This window comes from Tuber melanosporum, assembly GCF_000151645.1.
Source record: "Tuber melanosporum whole genome shotgun sequence assembly, scaffold_1, strain Mel28".
Lineage (NCBI taxonomy): Eukaryota > Fungi > Ascomycota > Pezizomycetes > Pezizales > Tuberaceae > Tuber > Tuber melanosporum.
The window spans coordinates 944,088-956,357 of record NW_003298755.1 but is presented as its reverse complement, the minus strand read 5'-3'; positions in this window follow the sequence as shown (position 1 = coordinate 956,357).

The window sequence follows — 12,270 nt, the reverse complement described above, 5'->3', positions numbered from 1 at the left end:
CACGCTCCATCTGAGACGCCACGGACAAGTTTTACATGCTGTGATAAGGAATCGATCAGGAAATTCAGATGGACAAAGACGAGAAAACAGGAAAAACAAAAGAGATTCCCTACAAAGAAGTTATACCCACTAGGAGAAGCGGAGCACAAAGAACTTAGGAAATACATCGAGCAAAACCTAAAGAGAGGATGGATCAGAGACTGCTTCGCATCAGGAGAATCCCCAATACTATTTGTCAAAAAGAAAGATGGAAAGATGAGACTCTGTGTGGACTCCAGAGTCCTCAATTCGGTTCCCAAGAAAGATCAATATCCACTACCCTTAATTGGAGAGGCACTGGATAGACTGCGGTCAGCAAAGTACTTCACCAAGCTTGACATCAAGGATGCATACCACAATATATGCATCAAGGCAGGAGAGGAATGGAAGACTACATTCGCCTCGAGATACCGAATGTTTGAATACTTGATTATCCCTTTCGTGCTAACCAATGTACCGACTTCATTCCAAAGATGGATCAACACGGTACTCAATAAATACCATGATATATATTACATCGTATACTTGGAAGATGTACTCATCTACTGGGAAAACATGCAACAACACCAGAAGGATATCAGCAATATCATGGCTGCAATACAAGGATCAGGAATGAAGATCAAACCTACAAAATGCAAATTCCATAAAGAGCAAACGGAATACCTTGGATTTATTATCAATCAAAGCATGGTCAATGTCGACCCAGTCAACATGGTAGCAATATGGGATTGGATGATACCAAACAACAAAAGCGATGTTTAATGCTTTATGGGATTCTGCAACTTTTATCGAGGGTTCATAGAGGGATTTAGCAGGCTTGCAAAACCACTCTATAACTTAACAAAGAAAGACAAGAAATGGGAATAGGGAGAAACGGAACAGAAAGCATATGACGCAATATAAATCTATCTAACATCGGCACCCATACTGGTTCATTTCAACCCAAACCGAAGGACAATGATCGAAACGGACGCCTCAAAATATGTGTGCTCAGTCATACTATCGCAACAATGCAAAGACGGAAAATGGAGGCCAGTGTCTTACCGATGCAAGACAATCACCCCCGCCGAGTGCAACTACGACATTGCGTAGAAAGAACAATTAGCGATAGTTCAAGCATTAAAAGAATGGAGGAGATATGTTCTGAACAACAACCATCCAGTCCAAGGTCTAACCAACCATAAGAATCTGATCTCATTCATGACAACGAAAGAACTCAACGACCGCTAAATAAGGTGGATGGAACACCTCAGCAAATAAAACTTCAAAATTGAATCCCTACCAGGTAAAGAGTGCGGAAAGACAGATGCTCTCACAAGGATTGCAAGCGACAAACTACAAACAAAAGAAGACCAAAGGATCAAACAAAAAACAGGAACACTATTACCAAAAACCTACTTTGACGCAATGGAGGTTATCCAATTCACATCAACAGAGGAAAGGGAAATTGAGAAGGCAAATGAAATAGACAAAACAATTCAGGCAATAAGAAAAGCATTGAAGGAAGGAAAAAAGGAGGTGAACGGATTTGCCCTGGGTTTATACCAATCGGAGGATGGAAACATCTGGTACAACGGAAAACAATGGATTCTGGAAAAAGAAGCGATAAGGACAGACATCATACAACAATACCACAATATCCAAAGGGCAGGACACGGAGGATCGGCTAAAACCATGGAATTCATCACAAGGTCATTCGATTGGCCAGGACTGCGCAAAGATGTCAAATCATGTGTCAAAAACTGCGACATTTGCAAAAGAACGAAAACAGCTAAACACACACCATAAGGATTACTGAAATCGAGCGGAGTTCCCGAACAGCCATGAGGAACAATTACTGTGGATTTCATCATGGACCTACCAACAAAGGAAAATTGCAATAGCATCCTGGTTGTGGTGGATCATCTGACCAAAATGAGTCATTTCATTCCAGTCAGAAAAGATATAGACACAAGGGATTTTATACAAGCACTCATCTTAGAAGTCTTCTGACTACACGGCCTCCCAAAGAATATCATTACTGACCGAGGAATACGATTCACATCAGGACTATGGAAGAATGTAACCCGAGAAATGGGGATACAATACAGGTTGTGCACAGCAGTGTACCCTTCAAACGGATGGACAAATGGAAAGGGTGAACGCGACACTGGAACAAGATTTACGGGCCTACGTCAATTACCAACAAGATGATTGTTACAAACTGCTATCAATGGCGGAATTCGCATACAACAATGGAAAGCAGGAAACGATCCGCACAACACCTTTCTTCTCGAATTACAGAGTATATCCACAAAGTCAGACCACATATCATATGATTAATGGTATAATAGTGGACAAAACTGATATGGGAAAACTACACGAGACATTGCAATACGAAATGAGTTAAGCACAACAAAGGCAAAAGGAAAAATACTATAAGTACCAAAGACAGGATACGAACATACAACCGGGAGATATGGTATGGCTAATACCACTAAATATACATATGACGCGACTATCAAACAAATTGGACTACAATAAAATTGTACCATTCAGGATACTGGAAAGTGTGGGTAGCTGAGCTAATAAACTCGACATTCCTCACTCGATGCGAATACCCAACAAATTCCACATCTCACTCATTGAATTACACAACGACAACAAGTTTCCCTCACAAACAATTATTCCTCCTCCGCCGATCAAACTAGAGGGACAACCAGAATATGAGCACGACACAATAGTTGATTCTCGCTTCTTCTATGGTCACCTCCAATACAGAGCCAAGTGGAGGGGATATTCACCTGAACAGGATAAAACGTGGTACTTCGCACACAACTTCGAACACGCACAAGATGCCATCTCAACCTTCTACCAGCGATACACAGGCAAGCCCGGCCCAGGTAACGATCACGTTCAACCAAGATAAAGGCAAGGAAAAGGCTCCCACGCCATTGCAACAGCACAAGGGCTGGGGTGACAGCCCCCTCCAAACCACACCGACCAGCCCCAAATACTCATTCATGGCACTGACTGACGAAGAACTCAGGGAAAGAGAAAAACAAGCACAGTATAACACCTTGTCATGGACGGTATTGTATGACGATGGATGTCCCACGCATTATGGGAACAGTGAAGGCTCGGGACGGTTCCCGAGAGAATACAAAAAGTTCAGTCCGTGCCTGGACCATGCCCCAAAGCACTGGAAACAGTGCTTCAACAACATGTGCAAGATGCACAGGAAGAAGAATATCTCTATGGGATACTATCTGCAGAAGGAGGGGACAAAGAAAGAGTTGGAAGGAAAAGATGCCACGGTATGGCAGAGAGTTAGCGCCTCGAGGATGAGGCACAGGGAGGGGGGAGCGTAAAACAAATCGACGGAAACAGAACCAGATGCCAGAAGCCTACACATGCAAATCCGAGGACTCCGGGAACAACTTGTTCAGGGTGAAGACACAATTTCGGCAAACGACAAAATGATCGCAGAGTTACTATAGCTGAATGATGTTCGGAGGTTCATGATCAAGATGGCAAAGCTCACTATGGAAACGGTTAGGGTAAGATGGAGGGAAGCCGACAACAAGTTCAATAGCCTTTGGAGTTCCATGGACTCAGCAGGATGGGAAATATTGAAGCTTTGGGAAAGAGCCAGGTGGGACTCAGGCTTAGGAGGAGAGGAGCTAATGTCAGGAATGTGGCTGGGCGAGGAAAAGGTTTTCACATGACACATGGTTATGAGTCACAAGTATGTTATTATTTCACACATATGACTCATATGAGTCATATGATTTGTTATGTGTGGAATTTGTGATGCTTTCGCACATGGCTCATTTATGAGCCATCGGATGTATGCCTGATGAGTATGCCTTGCCAGTGCACCTGGCGAGTAAGCCTTGCGACTGTTCCTTGAATGTAGGCCTTGCACATATGATTTATGTTTTGCAAATGACCTCGTTATAAGGTCATGGGTTGCATGCATATGACTCAGTCGAGTCATATTACTTGCTTATTGTGCTATGATTGGTTTATGAGTTTTTGCACATGACCTCGCTATGAGGTCATGGGTTTTGAGCATGTGACCACTTTGGTCACATGACTAGTTTGTTATGATTTTGTTTCGCACATGTGACCACTTTGGGTCACATCACTACAGGTGGGAAGAACACTATATATGGAGGCCTATGCGGCTGAGGAGGATAGGTTCTTCACACTTTGTTCTAAGTACTTTTCCTCGTCCTTGTTGTCGCTTCGCCCCGAGTGTTTCTTTCGCACACCTGGCGGGCCTTGATGGCTTAGATTCTGGGGGAGATATCCGAGTTCGCTCAGTAGTACCTGGGGTCTTGGTGTTGAGGTTTGTCAGGCGTTGCGTGGTGGATTAGTTGTATGCTTCACGTTTCGTTGCCTGATGGCTTCTCCCGATGCTGTCACTTTGTGCTCTTCTTGGTCACTTATGAGCACCTTTCGGTTAAATGTCTTCAGCTTCCTATGTATCGTCTACTCCCTGGTTTAACGTTTGATTGAGGGGATTGACCATTGTGTTTGGGGGGATCACCTGTGTCGTTCTTCTGGCCAGCTCATGTTTCTTGTTGGGTTTTAACAGAGTTCTTAGTTCTCACGATAAAAAACACCCTTGGGTTAAACTGATGACCTTCCCAAGTATCAACTCGTCCTACTGGCTGCATCATTCCTCAGGTGGTAGGGTGGTGCCCGCCCAGCCCCTACTCGCTACATTTTCGTTTCTATGGTCGGAGTCTTACGATGTTGTTGATCACTGTTCCCTTGGAGTTTTGACCTTGTGGAATATACATTGGTTCAGTCAGGTGTCTCCTCCTCGCTTCAGTGGGGATGACTTTGACCCTTAAAAATCTTACCCTCTGGTGTAGATTTACGTTGCTGCCTGGGGTGGTGTGGGACAATTGGCTGCCGGACACTTGCGTTGTCTGTGCGTTTGGGTGGTTGCGTTATGGTCTGTGGTTGGCTGCTTCACCCATTGCAAGTGGGGCCTACCTTCTGTTTGTCTGCGTCTGTTCATTCGCCCTCCCCCTTCTTGTCACATCAGTTGGGGATTCCTCTTGCCCATTGTTCGGTCAGTACCTGTTGCCGGACCTGAGGGGCTGGCTGAGGCTGGCTCAGCTTTCTCTTTCCTGGCTTGGTTGGGCTTCAGTTCTGCAGGGTTGGACGCTGTGGGTAGTGCCTATGCCTTCAGGTGTTGGTGCAGCCTCCTCTGTGGGTCCCGGCTGTGGCTGGCGGGCCCCCCTCGACTATGTAATGTTCAGGGTTAGGGCACTGTTGGCATGGCCAAGATGAATGGCTACCTGATGGGGTTGGGTATAGGCCGTCCTGTAGCTGTCGGATGCTTAATCTGTCTGAGGGGCTGGGGGGGCTGGATGGGCTCTGCATTGTCTGGTGTGTGGGGCTTGGGGGGGGGTGCTTGGAGGGGGGGGAGGCACCTGTGAGCACTGGTCAGGCCTGTGTCAGGTTGGGCAAGGTCTAATAAAGTGTTTCCAGTCCGGCTGGAGCTGTTGGGTGAAGATGCTGAGTGCTGCAAAGCTCCCGAGTGGCCTGGCTGGCTGATGGCCACCTGTGCGGATAGTGGATAGCGACCACCAGGTTGGACCTGTTTGGGTCTTACACGCTGGAATTTTGTGGGATTTGTTTTGTTTCTTTGGTTGGCTACAGGTTTGGCAGGAGGAGGCATGGCACCATGGGTGGGAGATAGGCCCCATTGACCTTTTCGGTCTGTCACTACCTGTACGTCTTTCCTATGTTTGTGTTGTTTTGTTTGGGGGACTGGCAGCGGGTAGAGGTCCTCCTCACCGGTATGCTCTTCAGAGGCAACTGGCAAAGTGGGTTCATAGGGTCAACGGCCTGGCACGCCGGTGCGAGAGGTTGACACATGGGTCGTCTCCTCCCTGCCGTTGTGCCGCCTGTTGGTTTATTTTGTGTTTTGTTGGTTTTCTATTGTGGTGGAGGTTTTACGGGATGGTATTTAGATCGAGTAGTAGTGTTTTATTTTGTCGGATGAGGAACCTGGTCGGGTCGGTCTTTTGCACGGCTTAGGCTACGGTGAGTGCTGGTTGGCTTCATACCAGAGTAGCTACGGACTTTGACCGGAGCGAGCCCTAGGTTGTTTGATAGTCTTGTGATTAGTTTCCATGTGGGCATGACTCGGGGATGGTAGGTGCGGAACCGTAGACTTAGTTAGCTTAGGATTAGTGGTATACCAGTTAGCAGTATCCCTGTGCCCACGGGGGCTTGTTGTATCCCAGTGTTGGTGGTACGAGTTTGCATAACGAATCCAAAACACTTTTACGATCCGTATCTTTATTGCAATGATATCATTATGCCAAGAAAAGCCCTTCATGCAGAGGAGTTAGAGAAAACCTATGATAGGTGTTTCTGATAGAAGACAAAGGTCTTGTACTATCGGTAACGTAGGCAGAGGCCTCGGGCTATCGTATGACGAAGAAAGAAGGAGAAGAACAATTGAAGTAGCATTCTCTGTCGCCAAGAACTAACTATCCAAGGAGGGATTGTTACAGCTGTAATAATGAAGGCTGGCAGTACTGAGTTAATTCTTGTCAGGAAGAGGACTGAGGAGGAAAGCACTAGCAAAAGGAATAGACTTGCCTTAATTCCCACTAATATGCAACTGAGATCCACCAGCATTATCTCACACCTTTTATAGAAGGTCTTGATAGATCTTCTAAAGACATCTACCTAGCTGCAGATAATGCCTCATGGTATGGTAGTGCAGAAAATCAGAAATTGTACCCAGACTCTGGTTATCAGAACTTGCCTTGGCCACCCAACTCCCCAGATCTCAATCCAATTGAGAATTCTTGGGAACTTCTCAAAAGAGCCCTCAGAAAGTGATTCTGCAGGTTGGAAAAAAGGTCCCACAGTACTGCTGAATTATTTCTGGTAGCAAAGAAAGAGTGGGATTTAATTCCTCAAGAGACATTGGATGGCTGGATAGTTAGGATGCCAGAGAGAATTCAGGCTGAATTGGATACAGAAGGAGGTCATACAAAGTGGTAGTAGGATTTTTTGAAAGCTTATTGTATCTACTTTCAGTTTTCTTTTAATTGAGTTACTACTTGCATTTCTTCTATGGTTGATTTCATCAATGGTAGTGGTTGCGGTTGCTGTAGAGCGGTATCATTACATTCCGGACACAACTGTACAAGGAATTAAGAAAACAGAATTGGGAGGGGGCAGATTCAGCAGTACAGACAAATAAACTACAGGTCCAATGATAGCATTTACTACCAAAAATGTATTCAAATGAATGTATAAGAATAGAGAAGCCACAAGGATTCTCAAATTAGAGGATAAGAAGCGTACTCTGACTGCTACAACAATAAGTACAGAGTTGTATTCAAGAAACAGGAGAGTAGAAATAAGAGATTACAACAACAGATATCAGAAGAGTATCTTAGGTTCCTCAATATCTTTGGGGAAAAAGTACAAATGAAAGAACCACCACAATGAGAAGTAGACTACATGATTGAACTCAAACAAGAAATAACGTCACCTTTTATCAAACTATACATACTAAATAGAGAAGAACATAACACACTCTGAGAGTATCTGTTAAGGAACTTGGAGAGAAATAGTGTATGACTATTATTATTATTAACTGGAGCACTTATCCTTTTTGTCAAGAAATAAGATAGATGATTAAGGCTATATATTGATTACAGTGGCTTGAATGCAGTATTAAAGAAAGCTTATGATCTACTAGCTTTGATAAGTGAAGCACTGCATCGGGTTTCAACAGCATCATTGAAATTTATTCTCCTTCCTTGGGCTTGCTCTGTTCTTGGTGCACATGATGGTCCAAAAGCTAATTGTGAATCAGGACACGACATCAGCAGGATGTCATGTCTTGTCTTCCATCATTTAATGTCCCTCCTCCAACCTCTATCCTGACACAGACCCTTGTATACTCAACCCCTTGACAGTATTTGGTGAACTCTCATGGTACCTGTGGCATATCTGGTAGTCCATGCTAGTGGCCTCACCATGGCATACCTTTTGCAGTTACCACTGAGTAATGCCTGAACAAAATGTTTTATTTTGCTCGACATCTAATCCAGTCACAATCTTTCCTGATGTTCAATCCACACCTGTAATATCAGTTAGGCCTTGCTCTTTACACTTAGTATACTCTTGAGCTCTTTTCCACCATGAATGCCCAGATGGTTTTTCTTATATACTCCCTGTGCCATAAGTTTTAACTTTATTTATAAAACTTTCTAATACAATCAAGGCATTCTGGTTTCTCTCTCGATACTATTACTCAATATTTTGATGGTCCTGATACTATCTAACCTCTATAAACGATCTACCATGCTATTCCTATATTGTTTCTATTGTTGTCTATTGTTCCAAAGTTTCTGCCAATGATGGTTCTACTTTCCAATTACCCGGACACCCTTGTACATTGTACTAACCTGTTCTTATATTCTCATATTGTAAATGTCATTTCCTATACACCTGCCATTGTGGCACATCTCATTACAGAAAATCAAATTCAATCAATTCTTGCTACTTTATACCCCATTACACCCTCAGTAGCCTCACTAATACTCACAGTCATGCTGGCTCCCCATTCCTCCATATTGTCAAAGCTAATTTTGAGGTATTGTGATTAAGTAGGGCTTGAAATGTTGTCTTCTGCCCATCCTTAGGTAGCCACATATAAGCCATTCAGACTTCTGGAATCAGAATACAGAAAGCGGGGTAGGCTTGCAGCCGAGGTCATGGGAAAATCTAATGAAAGGTCTGTTTCCACAGAATCGCCTGGGATGTGCTGGTGCCTAACTAGGTCTACTATAGGCAGAACTTGAGCGTCAGATCGTATAGTTATTAGATGTCACAGAGCTGGGCTAGAGGTTGTTCTGCATAAATCTTGAGCTACTGGTGCCCAACTTTCTGTGGACTCCAGGGAATAATCTTTTTGCTTTCTGGATATGATTTTCACCTTTGCCCTGGTGGTTTGCAGGGTCTTCTCCAGAATCATGAGGCGCACCTCACTCGCAGAATCTGCCTACATTGCTCTCTGCCTGGCAAGGCGGTCTGATATCACGTGAGTTATTTTAGTTGCAAATAAAATGTCTTGTTTATAGGAGACTAACCTCCAGCTGTCTCATACCTGAAGTTACTCAGATTCTTAATTACTCCACTTTGGCATGCCCATAGGGTATGGCACAATATTGCACTTGTTAGGTAATGTATCAAGCCATTGATTCATCTAGGAAAATCCTGTTGGGCAATCTCCCATATCCTATGGCCTTCAAAGTACTTTCCCCACATGGCCTTGGCAATCTCACATGCCAGGAATTGTAATAGAATATCCTGCACAGAGTTCAATCAACTCTAGTCATTTTGGCAATGGGCCATCTTGTCAACTGGGTGCCAACCTTGTACACCTGTGGGGTGCACACAGATTTATCATCTTCCAGAATGTAGTCCATCCTGTACGCAAGAGTAGTTGGATAACCTTCTGGGAGATTATATAATTTGAGAATTTAATAGTTAACCTGTTGGAGAAACTGCACTCTTTCCCAGTTAGTACTGCATGTGTGGTTGTGCCATCTCTCATTTTCACTGTGTACACTTACTATTTTTACCATTTCCTGTTATGGTTCAGGGAGTCATGAATTTAAAATCTCAACTAGCGCGCACCTGAAGCTAATCCCAATTTACCTACAAGTCACATTGACCACAAGCGGGAGCAGGTCAACAAAAGGTGTGTACTGGAGAATTAGAGTCTTAGCTTGTTATATTATGGCTGCCTCTGGCCCTGATGTTGTATTCCACTGTAAAACAATATTGGGCCCCATATGCTAATGTTGTAGCGTAATAGATTCGCAAGTTACACTTGTGCTTCTGATATTAGCAGCAGTACCAATTTGGGTAGAAAGTGTGGATGAATTTTGCACTATACTAGATGATGGAATTGTCAAAGATGTGAATAGTCTGCTGTAAATTATGCGCCAATAAGTATGTGGCATAGTCTACATTAGTTTAATGCGACACCATAGAGTACTATTACTGAGAGCCAAATCTATACTGATACCGGTGTTAAGAGACCACCGCGGTATGGATGGTGGTAGACCAGAGTCTACCAAATAGAGGTACTGTCAGTTAGGTAGCTCGGTTGGACATGCTATGTCAGACTAAGAGGTCTATAGGTGCTGGTAAGGAGTGGTGGTCATGCTACTAGGGATAGTAACCCCATGAGTTAATCTCAGAGTTACCCTAAATTGCTTGACAGTAAGTTCCGCTAGAGTTACTATGCTGTGTCAGGAAACTCAGGGTGCTGTTATCCTACCTTTAGACTAGAGGTACCTTGCCTTGGGGCATGAGCTAACCTATTATGAAGGCAAGATACCCTACCAGGAAAGTAACTTGTTAAGCCAGACTTCATGGGAAGTTACTAGATTGTTTGTCAGGTGAAACAATATTCAGTGTTCAAATCATTCATCGATATGGCAGGATTTTGTACATCACTTGATTCTGAGTCATAGGCCTCATGCATATAACTCACTCAACTCATCTGATTAGTTTATCTTATAATTTCTTACGTTTCCCACATGAGTAGATTATAAATCTTGTGTGTCATGCATAAGACTCATGTGAGTCATATGACTTACTTATATTATGATTAGTTCTAGTTCGCATATGTCTAGATTACGAGTTATAGGTTTTATGTATATGGCTTCTTCATAAGCATTTCACATGTTTCATAATTATGAGTCATCAGGGTTGGGGTTGGCCAGAAGAGCACTACACAAGGAGGCCTGTACTGCCGCTGAGGATAGGCTCTTCAGTACTTGTTCCAAGTAATTTCCTTACTTCTCTCTGTGCTCCACTAAGGTAGTATTCCTTTCTTACCCACAATGCTCTTCACTGTCTTGGATTACATTGGAGATCTTTGACTTCTCTCAGTAGTTCCTGGGGTCTCTGGTCTTGAGTTCTGACTGTATCAATGGTTGTGTTGTAGCTACTAGTTTTCGCCTACGAGTTGCCTTTTGATTATCGCCAAAATTTCGCTTCTGGCCATCAGATCTTGGGTGACTACATGCTCTCCTTCAGTAAAATGCTCTTCTGCTTCTCAATCTATCTTCTACTTGAAGAGTTTCGCCTTCTGAGATTGGAGGATTAGGATATCGCTGTAGGCTGAAATACCAGCAATGTTCACTGGGCCAGCTCATATTTCTGGTTAGGTTTTAAAGGAGTCTTCAAGTTCTCCCGATGCAAAATACCCTTGGGATGGACTGAAGATCTTGCCATACTTCAAGATGTTAAACTAGCTGCATCAATCGTCAAGGAATGAGGGCCTCAAAGGCCCCACCCTTTGTCCATCTATCTGCAGCATCTGAACAATACAATCTTATTTATCACAGTTCTCTCTATCATGATTCAAGTGACATCTACTGTGGTTCAGTCTGGCATCTCCTGCTTACTCCTACATGGAGATGTCTTTGACACTGAACATTTTCACCTCCAAGGGTGGTACTTTAGCTGCCCGTGGTGGTCTGGGGTGATTGGTTGCTGGGCCACATCTTGGGTATGTATAGGGTCAGTGTGGTTGCTGATGTTTGTTGGTGGTCACACACATTACAAGTGGGACCTACCTTCTGTTTGTCTCATTTTCTGCCTTGAAACCCTCCTTTCTGGAGTGCCAGCTAGCGCACCATCCTCATGTTGTCTTCTGGCCGTTGGGATGGTTGTAATTGCTGCCTGTGGGTAGCTACAGAGTTCTTTTTCATGGCTCGCTTAGGCTTCATCTTGGTGGGGCTGGACAGTCTGGTCCTCACTGGCACCTCTCAGGTGCTGGTGTTGCCATCAGTGTGGTTACTGGCCACGCCCTTGAGCCCTTCTTGGCTATGCATTGTCGCAGTTGGTACTCTGTCTGCATGGATATGACCAGTGGCTACCCTAGAGCTACAAGTATAGGCCTTCTTATGGCTGGCAGATGGTTGACCTGACTGAGGTGCTGAGGTGGTGGGATGGGATCCGTGGCATCTGGTGTGTGGAGCTTGTAGGTCTGGTTGGGGGGAGAGAGGCAACTGCGATCACTGGTTAGACTTGCTCTAAGTTGGGCTGGATCTAATTAAGTGTTGTTTTTTCTGCTCTACCTGCACTGTTAAGGTTAAGCGGCAGAGTACTGTAAAGCTTCCTTGTGGAACTGCTAGCTAATGGCTGCCTGTGCTGAGAGTGGGTTGCGACCACCTG